This window comes from Alexandromys fortis, unplaced genomic scaffold, assembly GCF_014885135.2.
Source record: "Alexandromys fortis isolate MF-2015 unplaced genomic scaffold, M_Fortis_MF-2015_v1.1 scaffold_114, whole genome shotgun sequence".
NCBI classification, from domain to species: Eukaryota; Metazoa; Chordata; class Mammalia; order Rodentia; family Cricetidae; genus Alexandromys; species Alexandromys fortis.
Window position 1 is genome coordinate 332,998 of NW_026068046.1, and position 8,152 is coordinate 341,149.

The 8,152-nt window shown below is 37.2% G+C and overlaps 1 pseudogene; it reads right to left on the minus strand.

Moving 5' to 3' along the window:
* Positions 1 to 3,814: 3,814 nt before the first annotated feature.
* LOC126486563 (peroxisomal biogenesis factor 19-like) lies at positions 3,815 to 6,811 on the minus strand (annotated as a pseudogene).
* Positions 6,812 to 8,152: the final 1,341 nt, after the last annotated feature.

Here is an 8,152-nt window from a genome sequence, read left to right on the forward strand (position 1 = left end):
AATATATTTACTAGTATAAATAATAGGAAAAATTATAGACTATGTGCACTGTGCTCAGGGAAATAGAAGAAAAAAACATGGTGAAATAAACCAACCTCCTTGTTTTTGTGTCTTATCAGGGACAGGAATTGAAAGAAGAAAGAATATAAAACTGGGATATTCTAAGGTCATCCAAATATAAAGAGTTTGGGGATCTTAGTTCTTATAATGTAAGATGTTCTCAGGAAATTACAAATGAAATAATATACAGGTTTTAAACATTTTGTTTATTTCAAAGTAATTCCAAGTAAACTCAAGTTAATAGAGGAGGCATTCTTTGCCTATTTGAGATTAGATTATTTTCCATAAAAATAATCCCCTGTGTGCCTGTGAGGAACGGTACAGAGAAATCTGCTTTTTCTCATTCTAGTGGGGAAGCTGAACTTAAACAAAGTACAGTCACCTCCATTGTCTGAAAGAATTAGGGTCTTAATATGCCCCTTCTAGTGCTGTCTGTAGATGTGATTCTCTTTTAACACTTAGTGGAAATTGGAACCACTCAAGTTTGATGAAAGGCAGGAAGTAATTAAAGAAGAATTTCCTCCTCTATTGAAGTTGAGTGGTATTTCTCTAGGGAAGGTCATCAAGGGACTAGACTTGAGAACTTGAAAGACAAGGCTTTGTAGAAATGATTGGTTGGTGAGGGAAGAGAAAGCAAAGGGAGTCTGATGGAAGAGTGTTCACATGCAATTTCTTCCATGTTTAGAAGAGTTTTTCTTCCATGATACAGTGATATAATCAAGTATAGTAAGTTCAATATTTCTGTTGGCCCCACATTGTGTTAGTGTATTGAGTTATATACCTTTACATAAAGAATATTTTTTTAAAAAAAAGTTTAAGAAGAAGCAAAAAAACACAATCAACTAACCTGGGCTCATAGGGGCTCATAGAGACTGAACAAACAAGCAGGGAGCCTATATGAGACTGATCTAGGCATCCTGCATATATGTTATAGGTGGGTGACTTGGTTCTTTTGTGGGATTCCAAACAGAGGATACAGGGGCTGTCTCCAACTCTTTTCCTGGCTTTTGGGAGCCTATTTCTCATACTGGGTCACCTTGTCCAGTCTTAATACATGGGGAGGTGCTCAATCTTACTGCAACTTGATGTGCTATGTTTTACTGATAACTAATAGGAGATCTGCCCCTTTCCTGGATGAAGATCGACGAGAAGGGGATTGGGAGGTAGGAGGGGGAATAGAAGAGAAGCATTGGGAGGGAAAGATGGGTGTGAGATTATGGATGAGATGTAAAATAAATAGATGAATAAAAATATCATTGAATTTTAATATGACTTTGATCTGAAGAAAACTGGAGAAGCAATAGAAACTTTCTCCCAGTTATTTTTCATATACTTGACTGAAATTAGGGATTTAAATGAATCAGTTAGTAACTAGGTTGGGTTGCTATGCATTGAAACCAGTGATAATGTCTACTTCCCAGGAACAAATAAAGTGAGTAGTTTCTATAACTGATTTGCCACATGAATGTTATCAAGAAATTAAGACAGGTGTTATAGTTATTTTTTGCTCATATCTAAAAAGTCATTCTATATCACTATAAAACTTAGTCACTTAGAAAATATATGTATTAACTCACTGAGAATTTTATACATTCACATAATTATTTTGATTTTATTTATACCCCACTCTTCTCCATATTTTCTCTCATATTTATCCCCATCTCCACACTATCACCCAAAATTTATCTTCTTTAATTTTTAATAACCTAATGAGTCCTTTGCTGCCAATATACTCATGGGGGTGGAGCCATACCCTGGAGACAATGGTGGGGAAGAATCAGAAATCTTTAATAAATAAAAATTTAAAAAAAAGAAAAGTACTCAGTACTGATTGTAAATCATTATCATTTTGTCTGAAGTAAACCCTTTCATCTAATTATCATTTAGAAAAGAATACATAAACAGTACTCTAGCAATCATTTAAGGTAGATGGTCCACTCTTGTCATTACTTTTGCTATAATCCATGTCATAAATTTCAACAACAGTATCATGTGATAAAATGATTGGTTTCCAGCTTCCTTCTGTTGGAAAGATTTGGTTATTACTGACATATTAATGTCCATCTTATGGGACACCTCATAAAGAACATGGACAAGAAAGCAGTTAAAGAGTCTAAAATATTAAATGGATATATTACACTTGCTTTGTTTATATTATTATTTGTACAGATTTTTTAAGCCTATTGTTTTGCTTTCTAAGCTGGGTTTTATTTGATTTATTCAGTTTTCTTTGCTGAATTTCTTTCAATGCTGCTGACTGTTTTTACTAGTATCACCAATTTTCATACTCGGTTTGCTGATGTGGACTTTCCTCTCTGAGTCCTGGGTTGAATTCATCTACTTTCTTATATCTTCTTTGAGATTTTGATCACTTTAACTGATAAACATCTGAAAACTTTACTAGGCATTTTCTATATTTTGGTATATTTTAAAAATCAGTTATGATGTTGGGGTGGTCTTGTTACCTTTCTGTTTCTTGTATTTCTTTCTTTCTTGGTTTTTATTTTTTTCTTTGAGAATTTTATGCAACATGTTTTGATCATATTCTTTCCCTTTGTCTTGTTTCCTGTATTTCTGTGTTGTGATTTTTATAGCTTTTTCTTTGTCTTTGTCTTCAATTTTATTTGAGAATCTTCTATTGATATGCCTACACTTGTAGACTCAATTTGCAGTAGCACTGAACGAAGAGAAAACAATGTGATAAAATAACAACAAACTGTTTGATGCAGACATACATCTGAATTCTGGTTTTCCTTTTGCTTCTTAATATTTATTAGGTACTGCCTTCTGGGGATTGCAGAAAAAAAAATTCTCAGGATACACATCTTTCTTGAGAACTTAGAATAGCCAATCATTTACCAGCTCTGACATTACAATTATGTTTGCCAGGGATGAAGGAATGGGTAGGCTGAGAATACTATAGGACTAGATGAAAGGAAACCATATTGATGTTCATCTACCACAGCATGGGCTTAGAATAACTGAACTGAATAATAAAAGGGAGGAGAAAAGAGGACATCTGGGGGCAAAGGAAGGTAAAGGGCTGGGTTCACTCAAATTCCACAGAATTGTAGAAAGAACCACGGTAGCAACTTGAGTCCTAGGAGGAAAGTGGAAGTAAGGGTAAAGCACCCACGAATGGAAAATGCCCAGGGCTTCTCTTCCAGCCCAATGGAGGAGGGCAAGTGCAAAATTTCTTCCCCTTTAGAGATTTCAAAATGTTCTCTCTGAAAGCAAGGGAGAATTATCACAAACCTATAGTCCCAGCCCAGATTATATTTCTTTTCATTCCTAGATGCCCTGCCCAATAGGACTCAGCACCTGCTCTGTAGACCCAACCAAGAGAGTAGAAACACGAGTACAGCTGTATATAACACTGAGGAAGTGAGAAGAAGTTAAATGCCCCCAAAGGGATGCCTTCCTTCACTTGGCAAATAAATGGGCTGTTTCTAACAGCAGAAACCATGATGGAGTAGTACTTATAGAACAGGCTTGAATGGGATGTAGAGAGTTTGGGGCAGATATCTTCCAGAGATGATATTCCTGCCTCAGTTCCCAGTGGTACTGCTGAGTTTTGATGTTTCCCATAGCATAGACTAGGGGAGAAAAACGTGTTGACTTTCACATGGTCAGACACTGCTTGCCTTTGGCCACCTGATAGGCCCTATGGAATTAAGGCATCCAGGTCAAAGTTGAGGCCAAGTCATGTCAATCTAACTAGCTCTTTGGGAGGATGGCTCAAACCCTGTATCTGCTACATAAGATTTAACACCATCTCAAAAGGAGCCCTGTGAGTAGCCTCACTATCTCTGAGCATCTATGCCTCAAACTGCTGATATATTTTCTCATGACACTGTGCTGTTGCTGCTGCTGCTGCTAACTTTCAAACTGCTATAAAGGAATGCATTCCTGGTGACTCTTCAATGGTTCTGAATACTTTTCAGTGATATCCTTCAGGGGTGTGTATAGCACATTCTTAGTAGTTTCTGCATGATACTCTGCATGATGGGGAGAAGTTTCCTTCCTCCTCATCTTCATCCTTTGTCAGTTCCTCTTTTGACATGCTCGAGTTCTGAAGGTCGGTGGCATTTTTGGTTTTCCCACTTAATGTTTCTTTATGGCATGCAGAATATCTGCTTGAGGGTTTGCATCATTGCCCACTCTCCCAGTGCCTCTGAAAGCTTTTGGTACTGTTCCAATAGACAGGGCCCTTCCTCAAGCAGCTCACTCATTGCCTTTAAAACACCTCAGTGGCTTAGTAAGTCAGCTAGCTGTCAGACAATTGTTCCTGGAATATTTTTCTCTTGGAAGATGAAGAGGGAATCTCAGCAGTGTTTCCTGGGGATTTCTTCTGGGGCCCTAAAGCATTGGGAGTTGGGGACTGGGACTGGAGGAGTTGGCTTTATTGAAATCATCAAGAACACCTGACAGAAGCTCCTCCCATTCCTGGTGTGCTTTGATCCCAGCCTTCCACAGTGGCTACCATAACAGATCAATGTAATTATTGCAACAAAATCCAGCTTGGTGAACCAGTGAGATTCTATTGGGGTTACAAACTGGATTATGGGTGAGGAGAGACTTGCAAGAGCAAGGATGACACCAGAGAGCAGCTAAAACCCAAAAAGTTGACCTGGACTGAGAAGCGGACTTGAGGTCTGATGTAAACTCGAGGCAACTCAGGAGCAGTGGAAGAACCTCTTTTCTGCAGTTTATCTTTACAGAGTCCCCTTCTTGCAGTTGTTTGTTCCTTCTATAACACTGCAGCTGCCTTGGAGATGCTTGTCAGTTTCCATTTTCCCAGACAGATGACATGTTGTTTGCCTCCAGAGCCTTATGACCCCCCACCCCCATGTAGGAAGGTCATCTGTCTATATGTTAATTTTATTGGTTAATAAAGAAACTGCCTTGGTCTTTTGATAGGCCAGCCCTTAGGTGGGTGGAGTAGACAGAACAGAATTCTGGGAGGAAGAAGGCAATGAGGCAGACGCTATAGCTCTCCTCTCCAAGATGAATGCAGGTTAAGATCCTTTCCAGTAAGCCACCAGCTCATGGTGCTACACAGATTGTTAGAAATGGGTTAATCAAGATGTGAGAATTAGCCAGTAAGAGGCTAGAGCTAATGGGCCAAGCAGTGTTTAAAAGAATACAATTTGTGTGTTGTTATTTCCAGGGCTAAGCTAGCCGTGTGGGAGCAGGGCTGCAGCCCGCCACTCCTATCACTACACCACTGGCCCCCTTGCAGGGAATGTTTCCATTTAGAGGAAACTGCTCTACAATTCACCCTTCTTCCTTTCTCTAGAAAAAAAATCTAGAGAGCATCACTTTTAGGAAAAAGGGAAGAAAGATTCTAAGAGCCAAATGTAGTGGTGAACTGCTGTGGAAGTGTTTTCTCACAGGACGGCAATACTATGAAAAAACTCTCTATCTGGAAAGTGAAGCAGCTTTCAGTACTGTTTTATTGTGTTAATTAATATGGTGGTAGAATGAAAGGAAATTTCATTTGAAACCTAAATCTTTTATTTTGTTTTATTCTTAATGATTTCACAAACTAAACCTCTACAAGTTTTCTTTTTCTTATCCAATTCCTTGATTCTCTTCTTCATAAACATTTTTTTTTATTTTGCCCACATTAGACGACACCTATCACATCCTTCTCATTTTCATTGCATTTTCTTTAATCAATGTACATTTTACAGTCTTGCCTGTGTCTGTGAAGATATATTTCATATTCATTTCTACTATAGTATGACAGTTCTTGGATGATGGTTTCACATTCCCATAGGAGGAAGGAGCTCTCTGGATTCCGAAGACTGTTGAGTGATTTACAAAGGTCCATTTGAACTTTGGTAGATAGACAATTCAGCTGGAGAAAAATCCTTACAAAATTAGAAATATTTGAATCTTAAAGCCCAAGTTACAGGCTCATGTAAATATGGAGATGTAATCATAGAATTGCAGAACTCTTTTATAGCCTTGCTTTACAACCATATCAACAAAGCACTAAAGTTGTTAAAGTATATTCTAGTTGGAAGAGCTATCAAAACAGATATATCTGGTTACACTTCTAGGGAAGAGCAAAAATCAAGGCAAAAATATATAAAAAAAGATATTATACTAATTTGTGAGAACTATAGAAAGTGTGAACATAAAACACAATGCATTTCCTGAACTGTAAAAATTCAGCACCACTTACCACAATTATTTCTACTAAACTATTTCTAGATCTTAAAAAAAAAAATTACAGAGGATGTTAGTAACATGAAAAAAATCAGTGAACTTACTAAAAAGTGTCAGTTGATTAAAATCTGGCACAAATTTTATGGTTCTCAGACATCAAATTTAAAGTGAACATAAATATTTTCAGTTTTAAGAGAAACAGAAGTTATATGCTTTTAAGACAAGAAAGGGGAAGAGGAGTTTCCTCGAGAAGCAGTGCAGTCTACACTTATCTGGTTATAAGGACAAATGGTTAAAATTGTTGTTTGGGATTATGCTGTTTTAGTAAATTCTATGTAGTAGATTCTTCATCAATAGCTATGACTTTATTAGTACTGAGTCGTTGGCTAGGTTTCCAGTACCAGGCATAGGTTCCATGGGGTTTAAGTCCAATTAGAGGGCTATTGTTACAACCATGGACTCTGAGCCACTACCACACCTTTAGCATTATCATGGAATGTTGGTCCTTACTGTTGTTCATAAGTGTCAAAACTGGGTAGGACTTTTCATTGTTTCCCTTCTTCAAAGCTTGCATGACACTAGTCCTCGGAGAGAGGACATTTGGATCAGGAGTTGCAGCTTAGGTTCTATTTCTGAAGTTCATCAATAGGGACTTCCTTTCTACCTCTTGTGAGTAACAAAGGGCGACAACTATAAGCTGTATGTTTTAGGGAGTCTTTTAACCATGACCAATAACTCAAGGGTTTCTCATTTCATCTGGTATTGATGTTTTCGTTAGCTGAGTTTTGGTTTTTGGAAGGAGCATTGTCAGCCTAGAGGAGAAAAATTAACTTAAACTATATATGTATATTTATACATGGAATTGCATGTATTATAGTTTTTGTTTGCTTGCATAAATAGTAAATAATAGGATTCCTTGTGACATCCTCTCTCTCATTGGAAACCTTTATCTACAAATCTTCTAATGTGAGTATATAGTAACTACAGAAACCAAGAAAGTAAAATAGAACCACTGGCAGGACAGGAGGATTGGGGAACAACAGAGGGGGGGGGATAGTGGGGTAAAAGTGATCTGATCATGGAAATGGGAAACCAGGGAAGGGAAGGGAGGTAGATGGAGAAAGGGATTGGAGGAGAGTAAAGGAGAATAGAAGGGTATGATTTACCTCTCAGCTGAAGAACTGATAAAGAAAATGTGGCACATTTACGCAATGGATTACTACACAATGAAAAAAATAATGACATTTTGAAATTTGCAGGCAAATGGATGGACCTAGAAAACATCATATTGAGTGAGGTAACACAGACTTGAAAAGACAAATATAATGTGTACTCACTGATAAGTGGCTTCTAGACATAAAGCAGTGGGAAAGAAACAACCTACAGTCCACAACCCCACACAACCTAGACAACAAAGAGGATCCTAAGAGAGACATACATGGATCTACATAGGAAGGAGAAAATGACAAGATCTTATGAGTAAATTGGGAGCACGGGGATCATAAGATAAAGTAGAAGTGGAAGAGGAGGAAGGGAGGAGAGTGGAGAAAAATGTATAGAGTAATAAAAAGAATAAAAATAATGAGAAGAATTTCATTTGTAATTCTTTCAAATAACACATACAAACAACAAAAGAAAGCTCAGAAGGTTGCATATACATATATATACACATATGTACCATATAAACATACATACTTATATAACAATAATAAAGTAAAGGAGGCAATCAACTTTGAGTGGAAAAACATGAAAAGAATTTGAGGAGGTAGATGGGAGAGGTGAATGGATGAAAGGGATTGATGTAATTTGATTTCAATTAAAAATTAACAAAATAAAATCCAACAGAAGTTTAGAGAAATGACTCAGTAGTTATGATTACTTATTGTTATTTCAGATATTTGTGTTTGTTTCCAGA